Genomic DNA, 23,614 nt, shown 5'->3' with positions numbered 1-23,614 from the left:
AAATTCCACCAAAAAACACTACACATAATACAGCCTGCCAGTTTCTACCATAGAGAAACTTGCCTCCCCCAGTAAAAGACTCTGGAATGATAGAGAGGAAGGTAGGGACAGACAAGCCCCATAGGCTGCCATTATGTGGCTTAAATAGGATACTGTGCCTTTAAGAGAACTTTCCAGAACTTCTCCCAGTATCCCAGAATGCATAGCAGGTCCCTCTACTTTCAGTTCTTTTTTCCGGCTCCTGCTTACAGGACCCTGGCATTGAGCTCTCCCTTGTTTCAAGGGTTTATTGGATATTTTGGCACTTTTGTGTTCTAAAAGTGTTTCAGTTTACTTTCTTGGTGTTCTCTTTCTCTTTTTTGTGCTGTTTCAGGCGTTTTAGGGCTCTAAAATGCCTGGCCTTTTTGATAAGTGCCCAACATGTGGGAGGAAGAAGGCCAAAAGTGATCCCCATGATGTCTGCATCGTCTGCCTCCCTGAAGATCATGTCCCTGAGGATTGTGTCATCTGCCAGCAGTTTACTGCTCGGACTCTGAGGGACAGACTGAAGATCAGGCTTTCTGGCCTTGAGGAGAGGCGTCTGCAGGCTGCAGGTGGGTCTGGGCAGGCTGGGAAGGTTCCCTCTGCCTCTGCTGAGGCCTCTGGGGGGCTCCCCAGGGGCAGGAAGTCCAGCAAACGGTCCCGGTCTCCGTCGACGTCGAGAGGGATGACGGCGGTGTGCTCCCCTTCTCCCAGGGGCTCCGGGTCGAGACGGCGTGTCGGCTCGACGTCGAAGATCATGGAGAAGTCGCCGTCGAAGCCACCGTCGACGTCATCGTCATCGTCGACGTCAAGGTCTTCCTATCGACGCCGAAGGGGAAGTGACAAGCATCGACGCTCGCCGTCAAGGCGACACCGTCGATCGCCGTCGAAGCACCGGTCGACGTCGAGGGGCTCCTCGACGTCGAGAGCATCAAGAAGGCGGCGACGCTCGTCGTCGAAGACGGAACGCTCGACGTCGCGGAGGCGGCGTACGATGTCGCGGAGGATGAGGTCGACCTCGAGGGATCGGCGTTCGAAGTCGAGGAAAAGAGGGTCGACGTCGCGGAGGCGGCGATCGACGCCGGAGTCACGGAAGCGTCGTTCGACGCCAGAAAAGCGACGCTCTGCGTCTAGCAGAAAGCGGTCGGCGTCTAGGAGTCGTTCAGCCTCCCCGAAACGGCGCAAGAGGGATTCTAGTCCCAGAAGTCCCGCTGCTTCTAGTGGAGGACGCAAGAGGAAGCGATCACCTGCTGATGGGGCTGGCTCTCCGCCTCCTTTGCCTAAGGGGTCACCGGGCTCGGTGTACTCAGAGGTGTACACGCCATCTCAGCCTCGGACTCCGACTCCTCCTCCTGTTCCTAAAGAGGATCCTCCACCCAAACCTCCACTTCCTTCAGGCGAACCACCACCACCTCCTGTCACTCCGCATGGGCCCACCCCGCAGCTGAAGGTTCCTCCGCCGTGGTCCACTTCCCTGCCGTCTTTGCCTGTTCCTCCTAAGGGGACCCCAAAACCGAAACCCCATGAGGAGCCAAGGAAGACCCCGCCACGAAAGCCGGCGGAGCTGCCACGGGCTGGCAGGTCTCGCTCTCGCTCTGGGAGAAGGGAGAGATCGTGACGCAGATCATCCACGAGGTCGAGACGCCGCCATAGGAGGCGCGAATCTCGCTCACACACGAGGTCCTCTGGGACCCGGGACTATTCTCCTACCCTGTCGGGGTCACCGGACACAAGGGTGTCCCCGATTGATGACCTGGTGGTGTTCCATGACGTCCTTTTAAGGGGCGCTGCGAAGTTGGGCATATCCCTGACGGTTCCTACTCCGAAGACTTCAGTCATTTTTGAGACATTGCATCAAAAACACCTATCTCGTCCTCTCCTACCTCTGGTGCCGGGCCTGGAGGAACCGGCTATGGCCCTGTTTCTCACCCCTGCGGTGACGAGGGCGGCTCCATCGAGGTTGCTGAAGAAGTACCGGGCTCCCGATTCGGACCCGGCCTTTCTGAGAACGGAACCCCCTCCTGACTCTGTCATTGTGACGGCGGCCCGCAAGCAACATGCCACCACTCCGTCCTCCACGGTTCCCCTGGATAAGGAGTCCAGGTGGATGGATTCGGCGGGGAGGAAAGTCTGTGGAACTTCCGCTACCTCCATGAAAGCTGCGAGTGCCACGGCGCTGTTGGGCCGATACGACCACGCCCTCTGGGACTCCCTCGAGCGGTTTGCTGAGCATTTACCTCGGGAGAAGCGTGAGGACTTCATGGAAGTGCTGAATGAGGGGATCCTGGTGGCAAACCAGATTATCAGCGCTGCGGCGGACTCTTCCCTGTTGGCTGCTCACGGATTTTGCCACGGAGTCAACCAACAACACCACGCATGGCTCCGGCTTACGTCCCTGAAACTGGACGCACAGCAGAGGGTGGCCAACCTACCATTCTCCGGTGAGACCCTCTTCGGGAAGCATGCGGACGATGAGATGGCCCGCATGAAGGCGGAGGCCGAGACGCTAACGGCTGTGGGCCTGGAGAAGCCTAAAGAGACCAAGAAGACGTACCGCCCTTTCCAACCGCGGTTCGGCGGGCAAGGCCGAGGACGAGGCCAGGCTTCGGGGCAATCGCAACAGCAACACCAGTTCCGTAAGCCGTTCCAGAAGCGCCAGAAGGGCAGAGGAGGCCAGCAGTCGGCCCTGGCGCCCAAGGGCCAGGCTGGGTCTAGGCCCTAGGAACCTACTTCCCCCGGATCTGTTAGCCACTCCGGTAGAGGGAAGCATTCAATTTTGTCTGGCAGAGTGGAGAAAAATTACTCAGGACAAGTGGGTGCTGAATATTGTTTGCAATGGATACAGTCTTCGGTTCACCAGCCCTCCTCCAGCAATTCCCCCGGTCAGCTCGCAGTTTCAGCTGCGCGAGCTTCAGGCGGAAGCGGATATCCTGTTGAGGAAAAGGGTGATAGAAGACGTACCTCTGTCTCAGAGAGGAAGAGGTCTGTACTCCAGGTTCTTTCTGGTTCGCAAGAAGGACAAGAACGAGTTCAGGCCCATTCTGGACTTGCGGCAGGCAAACAAATGGATTCGCAGGGAAAAGTTTTGCATGCTGTCGTTGCATCAGATTTACCCTCAGTTGCAACAGGGAGACTGGCTATGCGCTATAGACCTACAGGATGCTTACTTCCATGTGCCCATTGCACACAAACACAGGAAGTTCCTGCGGTTCCAAGTCGGCACCAATCACTATCAATACACAGTACTCCCATTCGGACTGAAGTCTGCGCCGAAAACATTCTCAAAGTGCATGGCGGTGGTAGCAGCACACCTGAGGAAGAACAAGGTGTTCGTCTACCTGTACCTGGACGATTGGTTGATCAAGGCATCCTCCTTCTCGGAAGCGTGATCACACTTCCAGAAGACGTGCGTTCTCTTGAACAAGCTGGGGCTGCACATCAACATGGCCAAGTCTGTCCCGACTCCGGTCCAATGCATACAGTACTTGGGAGCCTCCATCAATACGCTGTCAGCAAGCGTGTCTCCTTCGGAAGAGCGACGATTATCACTCCTTCGGAAGGCTCAGGCTCTTATGACAACTCCATCTACAACAGTGAGGACGGTGTCTTCTCTACTGGGATCGATGGCCTCTTGTATCTTCCTGACGCCACATGCACGGCTGCACATGAGACCGCTGCAGGAGTGCTTGGAGGACCAGTGGGATCAGAGGAAAGGATCTTGGGACGACAAGATTCGACTGTCGCTGCATGCTCTTCAGTCTCTGAAGTGGTGGTGTTCGGCGGAGAATCTCCTCAGAGGGGTTCCCTTTCACAAGGACATTCCCACGCAGACTGTCGTGACGGATGCTTCTCTCCTAGGATGGGGAGCGCACTCCGGGACTCTACAGATTCAAGGAACGTGGTCGCCGATGGAGGCCACGTATCACATCAATTTTCTGGAACTCAGGGCTGTTCACTTGGCACAGAAGGCCTTTCTTCCGTCCTTCCAGACCAACTCTCTGCTTGTACAGACGGACAATACCACCACGATGTATTACCTCAACAAGCAAGGGGGCTCGAGATCACGCACTCTGTCACAGGAGGCGCAGACGATCTGGCACTGGCTCCTAGCCAGAGGACTGACAATAATGGCCACCCATCTACCAGGTGTGCAGAATGTTCAGGCAGACGCACTGAGCAGACTGGTTCAGGAAAACCACGAATGGGTCATAAACGACGAAGTACTAGGAGAAGTCTTCGCAAGGTGGGGAACTCCAGACGTAGATTTGTTCGCCACCGCCGAAAACAGCAAGTGCAGAAACTTCGCCTCCAGGTACTTCCAGCAAGGGACGCTGGGGAATGCGTTGTGGATCAACTGGACGAACAGCTTTCTGTACGCCTTTCCTCCCATTCCCCTGATTCCGGCAGTGCTCATCAAGCTGGCCCGGTCCAGGGCTCGGATGATACTCATTGCCCCGGAGTGGCCCAGGCAGTGGTGGTTCACGGACCTACTTCACCGATCTCTCCTTCCTCACATTCGGTTGCCGTGCAGGCCGGACCTTCTCACGAAGTTCGGGGGACGGATGTTACACCCCAACCTCTCGTCTTTGAGTTTGGCGGCATGGCTTCTGAGATAGTGCAATATGGCCATCTGAATCTGCCCGATGATTGCATGGACATACTGAAGGAGTCTAAGAGACCTTCCACTCGAACTTCATATGCTTACAAGTGGAAGAGGTTTTGTATCTGGTGCCAGTCTAAGAACCATGACCCTACGACCTGTAAGGAAGATGTCATCCTTCCTTACCTTTTACATTTGGCGCAGTCTGGCTTTAATGTGCATTCCATTAAGGTTCATCTTGCTGCATTGACTGCCTACAGGAAATGCCCTTCAAAGACTTCCTTTTTCCAGATCCCTGTGATCAAAGATTTTCTGGAAGTATTAAAGTAAGTTTTCCCTCCTGTCAGGCTTCCTTCGCCTTCATGGGAATTGAATGTGGTGCTGTCCAGATTGATGAAGGAGCCTTTTGAACCTATTCATAAGGCTTCGTTGCAGCACCTGTCCTGGAAGGCGGCGTTCCTCGTGGCCATTACATCGGCCCGCAGGGTGAGTGAAATTCAGGCGTTGTGTTGTACTGAACCTTATACTGTGTTTCATGCTGCTAAGGTTGTTATGCGTACTCACCCTAAATTTCTTCCCAAGGTTATTTCTGATTTTCATGTCAACCAGACCATAACTTTGCCTACGTTTTTTCAGAACCCTTCATCCCCAGCGGAGAGGTCTCTCCATTCCCTGGATGTTAGGAGGGTGTTGAAATTTTATCTGGATAAAACCAAAGATATTCGTAGGTCTGACCAGTTGTTCATCAATTATGGATCGGTCAGGATGGGTCTTGCGACCTCTAAGCAGTCCATCTCTAGGTGGATTGTGTCCTGCATACAATTGTGTTACCAAAAGGCTAATAAGACCTTAGGAGGTAAGCCTAAGGCTCATTCCACCAGGGGCAAAGCTGCCACGACGGCTCTGCTCCGTAACGTGCCGATTGCTGAAATCTGCAAGGCAGCCACTTGGAAGTCGGTTCATACCTTTGCTAAGCATTACTGCCTGGACACTGACGCCAGGGCAGACGCTCAGGTTGGGCAGGCTTCGCTGCGGAATTTGTTCGCACAGTAGTGGCGTTATGTATTTATTCTCCACCGCTGCTTTGGTGTGGGGATGGGCTTGCCATTCTATTCACTAGATTATGACTATACACAGAGATCCCCTACTACAGAAGGAGTAGTTTCTGTCCTGTAACTCCAGTTCTGTAGTAGGGGTATCTCTGTTATAGTCATAAGCGCCCGCCCTCCTCCCCGGTGGAGATATTTCATCATGTAAGAAATGCGACAGGTCTGGCGTGCTTCGCCTTCAAAAAGAACTGAAAGTAGAGGGACCTGCTATGCATTCTGGGATACTGGGAGAAGTTCTGGAAAGTTCTCTTAAAGGCACAGTATCCTATTTAAGCCACATAATGGAAGCCTATGGGGCTTGTCTGTCCCTACCTTCCTCTCTATCATTCCAGAGTCTTTTACTGGGGGAGGCAAGTTTCTCTATTGTAGAAACTGGCAGGCTGTATTATGTGTAGTGTTTTTTGGTGGAATTTCTAGTTGAAGTACTGGACAGTGTAGCCTGTGGATATAGGCTGCATTATTTGTCTTTAAATTCTCTCTTAAGTGTCTTTGCAGTTTCTGCATTATTTTGACAACTTAAGAGATTAGTTTTGATTGCCGGGGTCCACGCACATGGGCGGGACTATTCACTAGACTATAACAGAGATACCCCTACTACAGAACTGGAGTTACAGGACATAAACTACTCCTTCCACTGCACTGTACACTAAATTGCCCAACTTACCTATGGTTACACTTGGGGCTGCGCTCCCACTCTGTCAGCTTTGTTTTGATTTTTGAAAGTTTGCTAGGGAATCCATGTGTTTTTAGCTTGTTATGCATTGTTGGGTTGATTTCTGCACTTTATCACTAGTTTTAATTGTGTTAGCCCTTGTTTATTAAATTCAAAAGGGCAAAGGTTCGTTGTTCAGGTTGGAGACTTGCAAGCACTTGCATTTATTGTGGAGATCAATGTTGACTTACTTCATAGTGCACTTTACTGTATAATCCCATGTTAGTGTTGTGGTACAAAGGTACCAGCCCTATACATTAGGTCTCCCCATTCAATAAAAGCTTTAAGGGGAACCCATAATATGTATCATTTAAGCTTATTGGACTTTTTATATTTGTATCTTATTGTACTGATAAATTATTTTGTGTGTGTTTCTATGTTTATTGTTTTTATTAACTCGTAAACCTACTGCCTCCCTCTCAAAGATCGGGCTGAGACAGTAACCACATTTGTGCCTGCGGGTCAGACACGTCCCACACTAGAATTGAATCATACCGACATCCACAAAGGATGGAAGCAGGTTGAGCAGTGGTTCCCAAATATTTCCCTTGCATGCCTGCTCTGTCTCCCACCAAGAGTAAGCGTGCAGGTCTTCTTCCCTCTCATCAACAACAATTCTATTAGAATATTGGCAATAGGTCATACGGAGGAAGAATTCAACATCCTTCCCCTCCCCTATGATTCCAATCACGTATAACCCAAACTTTCCACCAGACCTTCAGGAGCCTAGTTTTAAGGCATGGGAAACAGAGCACGCACACGCATTGGGGGAGTTGATCACAAATGGGACGACTTTAAGTTACACAGGAGGGGCCATTATCGAATAACACAACTCTTCTATTAGGTGGGCTTCCAGGAGGTGGCAGCATTGGCGGGGCAGGAGAAATACTCCTTTAGAAGGCACATTTACAAATAACATTGTACACAAAGGCATCATCAAGCTCCAACAATCCCTATTGGATTTATATACAAAACCTAAACATAAATACATTACACAATGGGAACGGGACCTGTGGAAATCCATCAGAGAGGAGATGTTGGTTAAAATTTGGTAAAAAGAAGCGAAAGCCTCGATATGTGAAACATATAAGGAGAGTGCATACAAAGTGCTGACTCGCTGATACCTCTCCTCCACTCGCTTATATACTATCCCTGGGAGCTTGGCTGGAAGGGCTCCGGAGAGAGAGGCACTTTTATGCGCATGTGATGGTCTTGTACCCAGATTCATGTATATTGGGAGGAGATTCTGACACACATTCACCAGATCTTGTGTTCTTATTTGCCTCTCAACCCCATGGTGGGAATATTGTGTTACCCAGGTAACAACTCTATATTCCCGTAATATAACATCAATTGGCAAGATCATCTTGCAGCTTTTAATATCAACAGGAATGGTCTTAGCACAGGCCTGGAAACAACAGATAACACTGCCCCACACCTAGGGTGGAGTAATATATGGTCTATCTAGGTCATGGAGAAACTTACGTCTATCATTTATGACACACAGACAACATTTTGGAAAGCGTTTCAAACTTACATGGCAAGAAACCGAGCGCTGGACCCTCAAGTCGAACCAATTCATATTGCAGACCTTCACACATCCACACCAGTGACCCCACATCCAGCATATAGTTCAAACCTACAATCGCCCAAACATACTAAGTAAGACTATGTGGGGATGAATGAGCAGTATTGAGGGTTCCCACCTTTTTTTATAACTGCAAGAAACAGGATGTTGTGAGTTAATTATCATTGTTTGAGATGGATTAACAGAAACGTTCTGTATAAGACTTGTGCGGACCCAAACTTGTAAATAAAGTGTTTAAAAAAAAGTTAAAATATTAACCAAACTTTTCTTTAAAACAATAATAGATTTCTTATTTTCTTCATATTTCTTTAAAACAATAATCAAAACAAAACTTATTTTTTAAAAGGTTGTTTCATGCTTACGCTGAGCTAGATATACCCAATCATGTGTTGCAAACTTTTGTTTTTGGTGTTCTCTTTCTAGCTGGTCTTTTTACAACAGGTGATTCACTTCCACTATTTACATAGTGTAATTCATTTTCTTCAGAACTTCGATTGATTGGCTTCAGTCATTCTTCATTCTCTGGTTGACAGTGTTTTCTTTTGCAGGTTCTTTTCAATTACTTATTTTCTTTCTTTCACCTGTTTCTCTACTCACAAATAAACTTGAACCCTGATTGATCTCGAGTGCACAATTCACCGTGAACTGCTTTCTTCCTTTGGGGGTTATTGTGACTTGAATTTTTAACTACAGTCTTTCGTTGTTTGGATCTGAGACTACTCTTCTTGTTGCCACTCAAGTCTTTGACACTGCACCAGCCTTTTACTCTGAGCCCTACTTTGAAACTGGACTATATCATCACTGGTAGAGGTACCAGATCATTTATGAGAACACTCACTTTCACTAGTCTTACCTTTTATAACTTCACTTTCTTCACCAGTTTCAAACTTTTCACCAGAACTTTCATCACCTCCCCCATCCATGCTGCAAACTTAAGCTTGACTCAGTGAATCTATGTTTTTTTTCTCTACTTCTTCATCCGTTACCTTCACTCTTTTAGTGTGAGCAGCATGGATCAACTGCGGAAATCCTGCTCACTTTACTGTAGTGTTAGTCTTCAGACTTACGTGATGGGGTCCATTGCAGTGCAGTGCTGTTCCAAACATTCTTTCTGACGTGCTTCTGGATCACTATCCAGTCTTGTGGGTTCTGTCCATTCAAGAATGTCTTTTGTTGCTTCTGTTGCCACACATAACCTGATCAGAGACAGATTTCACAGTAAACAATCAGACCTTTGCAGTTATGGGCACAATATTATCAGTTATTAAAACTAACTCAACTGAAGGAATGTAAGCCGGTCTCATTGCTCTGTCCATGATGACCCCATGGGGTGGCAAACCAGTCTTTTTGGCAGGAATGCTTCTGATACTCCTCAAATCAAGAGGAAGTGCGTAAGGCCACTTTAAACCAGTTGAAGCACAGTCTTTGGCCAATTTGTTCTTGAGAGTTCATTCTTCCTCCAAACCACTCTAAAAAACTGAGGATAATAATTGTGATGGGACATCTGATTGCCACAGAATGCAGTATTAATTATCTCCAAAACCTCTGTTTTAAAGTGTGAGCCACAATCCATTTCAGTAGATAGTCGTGGTACAAAATAAATATTAATTTACTTAAAACGAGTTTGGCAACTGTTAGGCTACCTGATCTCTGGGTAGAGTATGCCTTGGCCCATTTATAAAACAGACTGGCAAACAACCAAGCTGTTTCTTCAGTGGTTGCAACTTGGCATCTCTACAACGTCTGCTTGGAGTCTTGTAAACAAACCTTCTGATTTACCTATGTGATTCATTACGGTCATTGTTTTCTTTCCCTGATTATTTTCCTGCCATGTCTGGCATCTGAGCATACGCTTTTAGCAACATTACTAAAATGAGTAATTTTGTAAGTATTTCCTAAATGTACAGACCATTGAATTCCTCCCTGAGTATGCCTGGTTGTAGAAATACCTTGCAATGGGATGTAATATAGCATCAAGAATGTTCTTGTTTTCAGAAGTAACATACAAATCTTTATACATTTTCTTGTAACCCTATTTTTCCCATTTTCTTTTGTCATCTTGTGTAGCTTTTTCCTGAAGGTCTCTCACTTCAAAAAGTTTGAATTGAATTTAAAAAGAAACAATTCATAATTGTTGCTCTCTGTGTAGTATTTTTTCTTGATTTGCCAGATTCAGGGGCATATTACAATGTCAGTCGCATCGTAATAGCGGTGTCGGGAACATCGACTGGAGGTCGGCCGGTTGGTCCCAAAACCGCAACGGTGTTGGGCAGACTCGAATAGGCCCAACTTTGTAATCAAGCCCTCAGTATCTTGGACCACTGTTTCATCCTCTGGTGCACAATATCTGGCTATTTATTCAGCATAATTTTTCAAAAGAATAACCAAATCCTAACCAGCCTGATGGACAATACACTTGACTCCTGCAATGTCCTTAGGTTGCTGGATTGGTTTCAAAAGATCAAGTATATAGGGACTGTTCATTATGGAAGCTCCAAAAGATGTTATAAAACCTCTCTGTGACCACAGTGGGCCAAGTTCATGCACCATTCCAAAACCATACTGGCTGTCTGTGTATATTTTCACATTTAGATTTTTGGACAGGCAACAAGCTTTTCTCAGTGCAACCAACTCTGCCACCTGAGCTAAAGTTAAATTGAGCAGAAATTATGCTTCAAAAATGTCAGAAGTGGAACATAGTGCATTGGCAGCCTTCAGTGCTCCCTATTGGTCTCTCAAACAGAAACCATCAACAAATACAGTCAAATCATCAATCTTCAAATGAGTTTAAAAAAAATATCTAATCTTGACTTGGCATATAATTCAGTAACCACAACACAGTCATGTTCATTCTCATTGTCTTCATCCTCATTTTCCTCAGTGTCCCTGCCTTCTTAGCTTTTGTCTGGAATCGAAAACAGTGCTGCTGGGTTGAGCAAATTGAACCTTTTTCATTCAAATGTTCTCTGCTGCAGGAATGAACTGGTTAAACGATGTTTTTCATGTGCTGAGTCCTTGTATATGTTAATAGGATCTCAACCAAATTTGGGATATATGCAATCACTATTCCTTCACTTTGTTCAAAGGCAATGCAAACAAATGCAATCAGCTTCAGAATATCAGGAAGAGATACAGATACCAATACAGCTAGGAGGTGTGTTATTGGCCTCATCATACCACCATGCTTCTGTGTGAGAATTGCTAATGTACATCCACATTTCTTGCGACTAAACAAAAAGAAGTTAGGTTATAGTCAGGCATTTCAAGAGCAGATGCACTACATAAATCTCTTTGAATATTCAAAATGCCTCTGAACACTCTTTGTCAAATGGCACCAGATCTTTTTTTGTCAATGTGAGTCAACATTATTAAAGGTTTTGCAATCAAGGAAAAGTGAATCCACCCACTGACAACAGTAGCCAATAGTTCCCAGCAACATCCTCACATCCCTCTGGGTGGTATTTCAGACATGCGTTCCTTTAAGACTTTCCTTGTAACCTTTTCACTGTGGTAACCAAGTTAGATTACTTCCTTTTTATAATAATGCACCATTGTTGGAGAGACTTCATGACCACTGTCAGCTAATTGATTAACAAAGCAATTGTGTCCAGTTTACAGTCCTCTTGTCTTTGATGTAACCAATACATCATCGATATACTGTAGTAGAACTAATTTACAGGGACATTTAGGTATTTCTAGATCTTTCTTCAGAATTTGACTAAATATTGAATGTCTTTCAGTGTACCCTTATGGGATCCTATACCACACCAGAACTTTATTTTAAAATTGAAACACAAAAATAACTGGCATGTAGAGGAATTGAGAAAAACACTTGGAATAAGTCAATGACTGTGTACCACTCTGCATCTGTAGGGATTTAGAACACAATTAATGCTGGATTTGGTACTACTGGACAACATGGAATGACAATTGTATTTATCTTTATGAGATCTTGATCGATGTGTCATTTTACACTAGGTCTCTTTATCCTAATCATGGTAGAATTGCAGGGGCTACGAAGCACTTCCCTAAAAATTCCCTGCTCAATCATTTTCTCAATAACTAATTTCATTCCTTCCTGAGCTTCTCTTAAGAGTTTGCATTGTTTAATTCTGGGGAAAATGCCACCAGGTTTAATCCTAATGTTAACTGGCTCATCACTTTTATCACTCATGTCTTTTTTCCAGAAAAATCCAACACCTCTCCTTTGACAGTATGTCGGAATTCCAGAGGCAGGTCATCCTTTGTTAAAGGGAACAATAGAACCCTTGAATCTTGGGATTCTATTTTAAACAGGGAGTCCTCATACTGTGTTTTAACCACAATATGATCCGGTGTGCAGTAAAACACACGATTTACTTTGTAAAGCAAGTCTCCGCCCAACATGTTCACAGGACTTCAATCACACAAAATTAACTGGTGCTTGTTCTCCATTTGTCCTGTTTTAAGTGGGACATCCGCTGTAACCTGATTAACAGTTTATTTATTACTAATCCCTACAATTTGGACTTCTGTTCCAGAAAAGGGTAGGTTTGAGACTTCCACAGAAGGAACTGTAGAACTGGTAGTCCTATATCAATCAAACATTAAATGCGGTGGCCATTGACTTCACCATCAATGTATGGGCCACTTTGATCTGCCTCCAGGCCTGCTCGAAGCAAGCAGTCCTCCTCTCTTCTCTGGCACCATCATTGTGGAATATTTCCTTTAGAAAACTGAGATGAATCATTCAAAATCAATGGATTCTGTTGGTACTGTGCACTATATCGCATTTTGTTCTTGATATTTCCCTGCAACGATGGGACTGAAGGCATCACCATGCAAAACTGCTTCCGATCAGGCACACCTTGCACAGAAGTTTATTTGAGTTGGCGCCTTTGGCAAAGTATTTTTCCACATTTGAGGAACAAATGCATTCTGGATCCTATGTGGATTTTCTCTGCGTTCATGTTTTCAATCACCAATTTTTCCACACAAGTGCCAAGCAGTGTTTCTTTTCAACATCTCAATATTGGCATTCATTCCACGATTGTTCATCTTACCTTTCCCACCACTATGCATTTGCATTAGTCCCTTTCCCAGCCTCAGACCTTGCTTCTGAATCATTCCATTCACTTCAGCATTTCCAAATTGGACATAACCCATGTCTGAACCCATGAACTTACTTCTCTCAAATTTCTTTGTCTGGGCAACCATCTACTTCTCTGATTCTCTTCTGCTTCACATCAAACCAATCACTACTGTATTTACCCAGCTTCAAAATGCCATCTATACTCTTTGTTTGGCATCACATTTCACTCTGTTTTGTGTGACTACTCAATTCAGGAATTCGAACAAATACTATAACCTCAAACCTCAAAATTACCACCAAGATGATTGAGCACTTCCTCCAACACAACCACACCACTAACGATCTAAAATGGACCATCATTGAACAAGTGTGTACTGCAAAAAACATCACTCAAACACTGTTCGAAAAGAAACAAAGATGGGTCTACCGGCTGGGGACTCATCATCATGGTTTGAATGATGATATACCATGGGCAACAGTACTGAAACACTAGCACAGACAGTGTCCAAGATATACCTGACCCTATCCACTGGGTAAAACACTAGTACCGGGCATCTTAAACACCACGATCTGTATTGGTCTTTTTCTTTCATTAGAATGACCTCAACTACCTCTCTTGGAGAATTCGATCTCCTGCCTGTATTACCACAGGATCTGATAACTATAACCCAGGGTTTTAGTTCTCACTGATATCGAAGATAGATACCCACACCAACATCCTGACTACCAGGGTAACCACTGCTACCTCCTAGCCTGGACAAGTCAACTCACCACGCACTTTTCCTTAATACAGGGCCCCCTTCTTTGTCAATTAACGTTCCCTGATGAGTAATCCTTTTACTGATACTATCATGCCATTTGTACCTAATATGGCTATTTCAACACTACAGCTGCGACATTGTTTTGTCTCTTTACCACCATGGATTAAATTATCCTCTATTCAAATAGTGTTCCCCTATGAGTAATCCTTTCAAATAGCGTTCCCTTATAATTTATATATATATTATTTTTGTATTAATCTTTTATTGTCCCAGTTAGGCATAATGATGCATCACACGTGGCGACCCCCTCACCGCAGCCGCGGCATTGTCCTGTCTCCGGTGACCATTGAGTAAAGTTTTGTCAACTCTTGTTTCGAGCCCGTGATCATGGGTTACATCAGTACATCAAGGCAGCAGTCTAGTGTTATCGGCCGCATGCGCCGTGCATCACACTAAATGCGCCTCGTGATTGGTGGTTGAGGTGCGCTCACACGTCATGACGTGTGTGGCCGCACCCCCCTCTTTCACCAAACCGCGCCATCTTGCCACTGCTTCTACTTTAAATACCGCATCAGCACTAGCCCCCACATCCACGGGGTCCGGTGCGAGAGGAATCGACACAGGTATCGAGTGGGTGCCTGGCGAGGAGAGCGTGATTTTCTTTCTCCAGAGACGCAGCTAAGTAATCTTCCTATTAGTTCAGAATCCTGCTCACATGCAGGTCCCTCTGTTTGTTTTTCTTCCTCCGACAGGGTGTGCCATTTTTGCCATCACCCCCCTCCTGATACCCATGGGTGTGGATCACTCACAATACAAGTGAGATGTTTTAATTACGATGCTTCCGGATTATGTGCATGTGTGTGGAAGTTTGATACCACGCCGCCCTGACTCACAGGCCTGTTTTCCCGGCCTATTGAAGTCACTTGGGAGAAAGAGGACTCGGTGGGTAACCACACTCGCAGCAAGACACCATTACCAAGTACAAGTGCACAGGGAGTCTGATCACAAATCTCTCAGACAAAGAACTAACGCCTGTAGAAACGCAGGTCCTTGAAAATGGTCTTGGTTTTGTCCCTATAGCCAGACCAGACAAGTTCAAATTGCACAGTGAGTTATCAGAGTTTTTTAGGAAATTAAAGTTGAAAGCCTTCTTTGAAACCAAGGAAGATACCATCCCTGAAACTCACAAAGGCGATACAAACCTGAGAGTAAAATCTGGGTTCACACCACCACCCTACACAGTGCCTGCAGAGATAACTGCTTTTGAACAAGCAGTCTTCCATGACATGGAAGCTTACCAAGAATAAACTATGTTCAAAAATGTCAGTGCACAGGAATACCAAGCCCTCCAAGACCTACAAAACAATAAAGATATTACCCTGAAGCCAGCTGACAAAGGTGGTGGTATTGTCGTCCAGAACACCATAGAAGCTTACCAAGAATAAACTATGTTCAACAATTTCAGTGCACAGGAATACCAAGCCCTCCAAGACCTACAAAACAATAAAGATATTACCCTGAAGCCAGCTGACAAAGGTGGTGGTATTGTCATCCAGAACACCATAGACTATGACAAAATTTGCCTTAACCTTTTGGACGACAGAAAGAACTACACCCCACTTACAAAAGACCCATCACCTGAACTCAAAATACGTATTAACAACCTGGTTAAGGAAGCGGAAGAGAATGGGCATATCTCAAGACACGAGGCAGAATTTTTAACCGCAAGGGAGAGTGTGATACCATGCTTCTACACACTACCGGAAACCCATAAAAATAAAACCCCCCTGCCAGGGAGACCAATCGTATCGGGGATTGGGTCCCTTCTGGAACCACTGTCACGTTTTTGTGACTATTTTTTTAAACCCATCATACAAGGCACCACAACTTATCTGAATGATACTAAAAGCTTGCTTCAGCTCCTACAAGACCTAACCTTTGAAGAAGGGCCCATCATTTCAGTAACTTTAGACATAGAAAGCCTATATACAAGGTTCCCTCAGGATTTTTTCATCAGGGTCCTGGGGTCAGCTCTAGACTCCATAAACTAGGAGTACCAAACACCAAAGGAATTTATCCTAAAATGTGCAACCTTGGCCTTAAAGGAAAACTTTTTTGAATACAAAGGGAAACTATTCCTCCAATGCACGGGCACTTCCATGGGCAGTACATTTGCCCCCAGTGTAGCTGGACTGTATGTCCATGATTTCGAAGCCAAACACATCGTGCCTACGAACAGTCGTTTTGCCTCTGCCATAGGATTATGGAGAAGGTATATAGATCTCCTCATTTGGAAGGGCGGAGAACTTCTCCTTGAAGACTTCTTTGAATGGATAAGCACCTGGGATGCAAATCTAAAATTCACACATTGCAGCAGCAAACAAGAAGTGGTCTTTTTGGACGTGGTAATCACAGCCAGAGACACAACTCTAACCACTAGGACTCACTATAAACCAACTGCCAAAAATAATCTCCTGGAATTCTCCAGTTTCCACCCTATGCCACTCAGGGAAAATTTACCGTACGGCCAATACCTTAGAATCCGGAGAAATTACAGCAACATCAAAGACTACCGTGAACAAGCCTCTGACCTAACATCCAGACTCCAAGCAAAAGGCTATCCAACGAATATTTTGAAAAAAGGTTACAAAAGGGCTCGGAACCAGCCCCTTGGAAGCTCTGCTGGAAGACAATATGAGGGAACCTCAAGATACCCCCCTCACCTGTGTAACCACATATAGCAGTTTATCCAAAGCTATGAAGAAATCAATCAATAAGAATTGTAGGATAATTACAAGCAACAATAAAACTTGGAACAGACCTCTATTCTCCTTTAAAAAATGAAGGAGCCTGAAAGACTCGTTAGTCCACACACGCCCCTGGGAGAATCCACCGATGACAGTGAGATCCGTCACAGATACATGGGGTCTCCCACGGGTAACTGGCCATTTCCCTTGCTCAAACTGCAGTGTGTGCCATGTAACAACACACACTAATCAACTGAATTTGGAACTTGGCAAAATGTGTACACAACGTGTTCACACAAACTGTAATTCTACAAATGTCGTTTATCTGATCTCATGCCCGTGCCAACAGAGGTACGTAGGCATGACCACACGTAAAATCCAACAGAGAATATGTGAACATCAGAGTATCATCAGATGTCGCAAAAGTACCTCCAAGATGAGTGAGCACTTCCTCCAACACAACCACACCACAAACGATCTAAAATGGACCATCATTGAACAAGTGTGTACTGCAAAAAACATCACCCAAACACTGTTCGAAAAGGAACAAAGATGGGCCTACCGGTTGGGAACTCATCATCATGGTTTGAATGATGATATACCATGGGCAACAGTACTGAAACACTAGCACGGACAGTGTCCAAGATATACCTGACCCTATCCACTGGGTAAAACACTAGTACCGGGCATCTTAAACACCATGATCTGTATTGGTCTTTTTCGTTCATTAGAATGACCTCAACTACCTCTCTTGGAGAATTCGACCTCCTGCCTGTATTTCCACAGGATCTGATAACTATAACCCAGGGTTTTAGTTCTCACTGATATCGAAGATAGATACCCACACCAACATCCTGACTACCAGAGTAACCACTGCTACCTCCTAGCCTGGACAAGTCAACTCAACACAGCACTTGTCCTTAATACAAGGCTACCTCCTTTGTCAATTAACGTTCCCTGATGAGTAATCCTTTTACTGATACTATCATGTCATTTGTACCTAATATGGCTATTTCAACACTACAGCTGCAACATTGTTTTGTCTCTTTACCACCATGGATTAAATTATCCTCTTTTCAAATAGCGTTCCCCTATGAGTAATCCTTTCAAATAGCGTTCCCTTATAAGTTATATATATATTATTTTTGTATTAATCTTTTATTGTCCCAGTTAGGCATAATGATGCATCACACATGGCGACCCCCTCACCGCAGCCGCGGCATTGTCCTGTCTCCAGTGACCGTTGAGTAAAGTTTTGTCAACTCTTGTTTCGAGCCCGTGATCATGGGCTACATCAGTACATCAAGGCAGCAGTCTAGTGTTATCGGCCGCATGTGCCGTGCATCACACTAAACGCGCCTCGTGATTGGTGGTTGAGGTGCGCTCACACGTCATGATGTGTGTGGCCGCACCCCCCCTCTTTCACCGAACCGCGCCTTCCTGCCTCCGTTTCTACTTGAAATACCGCATCAGCACTAGCCCCCACATCCACGGGGTCCGGTGCGAGAGGAATCGACACAGGTACCGAGCGGGTGCCTGGCGACGAGGGCGTGATTTTCTTTCTCCAGAGACGCAGCTATGTAATCTTCCCATTAGTTCAGAATCCTGCTCACGTTCAGGTCCCTCTGTTTTTTTTTTCTTCCTCTGACAGGGTGTGCCATTTTTGCCATCACCCCCCTCCTGAGACCCATGGGGTGTGGATCACTCACAATACAAGTGAGATGTTTTAATTATGATTAATCTGGATTATGTGCATGTGTGTGGAAGTTTGATACCACGCCGCCCTGACTCACAGGCCTGTTTTCCCGGCCTATTGATCGTTAACCCACACCACAATTACCGCTAAACGCCATAGCTGGCGTGCAGGTGTTTTATATCACTTGGAAACAGCTTCCCTTCTGCGTGTTCCTGAACTAGCCTGACCATTGCGGCTAGTGTCTCCTTCACTCATAAAATAACGAGTACAAGTTCCTGTCAGCTGAGATCCTCAGTCTGAGCACTAAAGCACCTCACTGAGAGCATGGTATACCTGTAACAAACCTTCTGCGCATAAGGAATTAACTCTGTGTCTTGTCTTGTCTTGTTTTTTTGTGTTTGTTACTGTCTTTTGCTTATTTACAGGTGCAACAGGTTCCTCTGATGTAGAGGTAAAAAAAAACACAACCTTGTTAATTTGCCCCTTTTTTACACCTATTTTCTACTTTCACGTTCTCTGGTCAGGGTGGGCCTTAGCGCGCCCATACCGCCGAGGTTCATCTCTCATGGTCCTGACGAATGCCAAGTAAATTATACACTAATGGCAGAAACATGTTTACCCCACTATAAAGGAAATAGCCGAACAATTTATTTGCCACTTTTCCAAGACTCTGTTTTAAATATGTCTGATTGGCCACTTAATAAAAATTTGTGTGAGACACAATCTAGACATTTTTAACTATACCACACCGTCACACTCTCACTTATCACCAAACAAAAACCAGTTCTGCAGTAATCTGGCGTCGAAGCACACCGGGGAGGCACTTGGTCTCTCCCGGTGGGGCCCAATGATGAAGCATGTCACCAAACAGATTGGTGCGTGAGGGCCTTCTATATAAATCTAAAGAGATTTATGTATCTTTTCCATGCTAGCTCCTCTGAGGTTATAGTAGTTACACACTTTCGTTGTTCAAATTACTTACTGGGGGACAAAGAGTGTACTCTTTACATTTTCCCTCCCTCTCTCATTGATAACTAATACTCAATTCAGGACACAAACCCATAACGAACGAAAGCCGAAACAAAACCACTGACACCATCCTTCTCAGGATGATCAACTATGCTATGCCTTTTGAAAATCTGCATGAGCCTCTCATAATAAGAATGCACCTAATCTTTCAGTTACTGTGAAGTTCTCAAAATATTTGCCCAAATAGTATCCTTTTTAGGCATCTTCTTCGTCGTGTGCTGGATCACCAATATGTCTTTCTTAGATAGTTCTTCAGATGAAACATTATTAGGAGCAAATCAAGCTAGTTCTTCGGTTGGCCAAGGAACAGCTGCTTTACATTTAGACCACAAATCACTAGGGGTAACAATCTCAAATAATGAATTTAAATCAGTTCACAGCTTCTGTGATATCATTGGCTGAACGAGAATGTGTTGTCGTCACACGCTGTGATGTGCGTTTCGTTGGAGGAGGAGGTGCAGTTCCGGGCTCCTGGCCCGGCCACTGTTTGCAGCATGCACCCCCGCGACTTTCAGCCCAAGGGCCTGTTTGCTGCAGATTAGCCGGGCTGCAGTTTAGCCAGGCCAGCGAGGCCGCCAAGGAACAGAGCGAAGCAGGCAGTAGTGGTCTGGCAGAGTGGAGGTATGCTGCATCGGCAAGCTGGGGCGTGCTGAGTAGGCCCAAGCTCAAGCCCGCCAGACCACTGGCTCTGTGCCCCCGTCACTTGTCCTTGAAACCAATGCCTCTGTGCCCGCAAGCTGCTCCTTCAAAAATTAGTTGGCTCTCCCCTGTGGCAGTATGCTTAAGCCCATCAGCTGTCCCAAACTAGGACTAAAACCAGGACCTGGACTGGGGACCAAGACCTGAGCAGCCACTTCACGTTGAAGTTGGCGCTCATTGCGCCAGATTGCAGGCATGAACTCCTGCTGTGCAGAAGCGGGCAGCATTAGACGGGTGTGGCTTGCACGCGATGAGGTGGCCAGTACAAACCTGGTTTGCTTGGCTTTTTGTCCAAGTGTGCTGTAGTTGTCGGGAGCAAGGGCACAGCTCCCACATCCGAGCCCAGTCCTCAAAAGTACCGGCATGGGCCTTTCATCTCTACCCCGGCCATTTGCATCAACCAAGACTCTTTAACACCCTCCAAGACAGCGTGCTCATGGCCCTCACCTCATTCTCAGTTGAAGGTTACCATCTAGGGGAGGTGAGGCTGTGCTTATAGAGGCCCTTTTGCCTTCTAGAGGAGCCCCTGTGTCTTGGCCGGACAGCAGTGAGGGCGGGTAGGTGAAGAAGGAGCAATTAACTGCCTCAAGGCGCAGGAAGAACAAGCTGAACTATGTGGGGCCCTCCCTGTGATCGGGAAGCCCTCCTTTCAAACCAGCAGTCTACACCCCTCACTTCCCCCCTGGCACTTGCATTGGACCTTCAAAGGTCTTGAATCAATCACAGCTTCCGACCACACTCCAGCTGCCTCAAACCTTTTGGACATTTTCAAAAAGCCCTCTATGGCAAACAGCGCAGGCGCCCCTATAGGAAACAGGGGTGCGCCACCCAACCACACACCCCCAGTGCAGACGAGGAAAGGGCCACAGCTCTTCATGGCCCACTCCAGATTGCATCGCATCCACTAATGGCATGGTGGTCGATGAGGCTGAAGTCGTGCCAACAGAGCCCTGTAAGTCAGCCTTACTTACTCCAACGCCCCAACCCAGCTGCCTGCTCACCAGTCCTCCCCTCGGTTGGCCAACTACCCCCCACAACCAGGCACCAGCTGGGGCAGCAAGCAACACTTCCTTCAAATTTTCCAGAGCTGTCCCTTCCGCGAACAAGTTGTTGCAGAAAATACATACATCACCCTCTTATCGGGATGCGCACGGTCCCCAAACCAGAGTCCCCCCCAACACGACAACTAGCCCCCGGCTGAGCCAACATTTGAAATAAGTGTGGACTGTCCTTCCATCCCACCATCAGCCCAATGACCCAGGCCCCAACTGTTAACATAGTACTACTTTCTCCCACAAAATCATCCTGTCCGGATGGCTCCGGAAACTCAGCCCAAACACCTGGAGGCATGGAACAAAATGATTAATTTCTCCTGCAACTGTCCTTTTCTTACAGAGCCCACCTGCAGCCCCTGCTCGCAGGATAAAGCCGCTCCAGAATTGACCACGGTTCCCTCCAGCATGAGCCAGCCACAACATCTGCAGACCCTCCAATCCACTGTTTCCACTCTAAACTACCATTCTGACAAATTGCACTTCCAAGTTGACCTTTTGAATTCGTCTGCAGCTTTTACGGCAGCGATTGACAGCAAGCTATATACTCTAAATAAATTCATTATCGGAGCACAAACCACTGCTAACATTGCACAGTCCATTTGCTGTTGCTCTCCTATCATAGATATTCCATCCTCAGTCCCGACCTTCTCTAATACTGTCCTGTCTAAAATGAAGGAGCTCACTGATGGGTCAGGACAATGCCTACAAGCCGCACATTCAACCCCTCCAAGCCTCAGCAGCTGACAACATTCAAACCACAAGCACACAAATTGTGTCCATCAGCTCCAGTTCAAAACCGTAAGACTCTCGGCTAGCACCCAGTCCCTCCACGACCTCCAATCCTGCTAGCATTCGGGCCTGCGTAGGTCCTGGTTTCCTTCCAATGAAACACAAGAAACAATTCCCTTGACCCAATTACTTCAAACACAATGGTCAGTCATCCATTCAAATATTGAATCTTATATTCAATGTGTCATTATTACATTTTATTTCTTGAAAAAATAATTTTTTCGTTGTCGTACCAGTATACAAAAGCTAAAATAACATAAAATTCAGGGTTTTTGAAAAAAATGTTCACAAATGTCTATGAATATACCAGATTATTTGAAAAAGATGTCTAAGAATGGCTATAGATATAAGATGGTCGTACTATGTATGAGGAATTGAACATGTAATGATTATATAATAATATGGTTATTGATTATACATATTTGTTATATGTAGGGAAAAAGAAAAAGCTATGAATAAACAAGAATAGAGACAGAAAATTATGGTCTTGATAAAGATGTTGTTATAAATTTGGAAACCATCGAAACGCGTCAACGCTGTTGATAACATAATTCAAGGACTGGCACAATTGGGTTGAATATCGATTGGATCAACATATCAACTGTGGTGTCTGAGTCCAATTGAATATGTAGTGGTATTTGACAAGGGTTGTGTCATACATTTGTTTGTCTCTATTATGCTGGCCATAATAGTTATTTGTTTAAACATGATCTTTTTGATTTACATGTATTGCATGTTTTCTAAATAAGGGAAAATAGCTTTTTAATGTATTTTGAGTGTAACACTTTATGTGATTTTAGCTTTTGTATACTGGTACGACAACGAAAAAATTATTTTTTCAAGAAATAAAATGTAATAATGACACATTGAATATAAGATTCAATATATTAATGGATGACTGACCATTGTGTTTGAAGTAATTGGGTCAAGGAAATTGTTTCTTGTGTTTGGTAGGAGTACCTCATTTCCCTTGATAATACCAAGGGGTCCCTCTCTTTCATTTTCACTGTTCCTTACAATGAGCACACACCCTAATTTATAAGCTTAAGCCCAAGCATGTAGGGGTCTTGTCCCCGTGGCATCCCAATTATTCATATGGGCATAAGCCCAGTAACCACAACATCAAGGACCCCCAATGCGGGCCTGAGTGTACACAGGCCATCGACAAACCAAGGCTCTTCAACTGACCAACTCGGGCTTCCAGGCCTGGCTGGCAGCAACCTCACCCAGGTCAGGGAAAATACCCTCTGAGTGACTATTACAAGGACCCTTTGACCCCGACCCATCAGTTGAAACCTGCACTCACCATTGAGTCCTTTCACCCCAGCACACAGGAGAGGGATTCGGAGGTAACCACCCTGGCACCAACCTAGGTGGTTCACGATCAGCACAGACCATGCGACCTTCAACATCAAGTAACCTCAAAACACCCAAATATCAAAATACTGTTTACTCTGGAATACCATTTGCAATGCCTCCATGACATTTTGAGGAGGAGAAACATCCTAAGGTTACTGAAGGCCATTCCTAAGTTGCGTGGCCTGGAGTTAGGTGGCATTGTGTCAATTGAATCCCCCCCCCCACCCCAGGGGGTCCCACACATCCAAAGCCACTCTTGGCACATGCGTCTCACGTACTCTTGCACAGTCAATTCTATCCAGATCAATCGGAGGCATTTAATGCATGGGGCATTAAGATCAGACCCCTTAAAGTGGTTTGCTATCCCGTCATTCTCGC

General features: G+C 45.8%; 1 protein-coding gene across 1 annotated transcript in view; it reads left to right on the top strand.

Moving 5' to 3' along the window:
* MEI1 (meiotic double-stranded break formation protein 1) overlaps positions 1–23,614 on the top strand; it is a 3,731,473-nt gene that overhangs the window by 1,305,465 nt on the left and 2,402,394 nt on the right. The gene's annotated exons all lie outside the window — the stretch shown is intronic.

Source organism: Lissotriton vulgaris, chromosome 1_1 (genome assembly GCF_964263255.1).
Source record: "Lissotriton vulgaris chromosome 1_1, aLisVul1.2, whole genome shotgun sequence".
Taxonomy (NCBI): domain Eukaryota; kingdom Metazoa; phylum Chordata; class Amphibia; order Caudata; family Salamandridae; genus Lissotriton; species Lissotriton vulgaris.
Note: the sequence above shows the minus strand (reverse complement) of the source record. Positions and strands in the feature narration are given on the sequence as shown.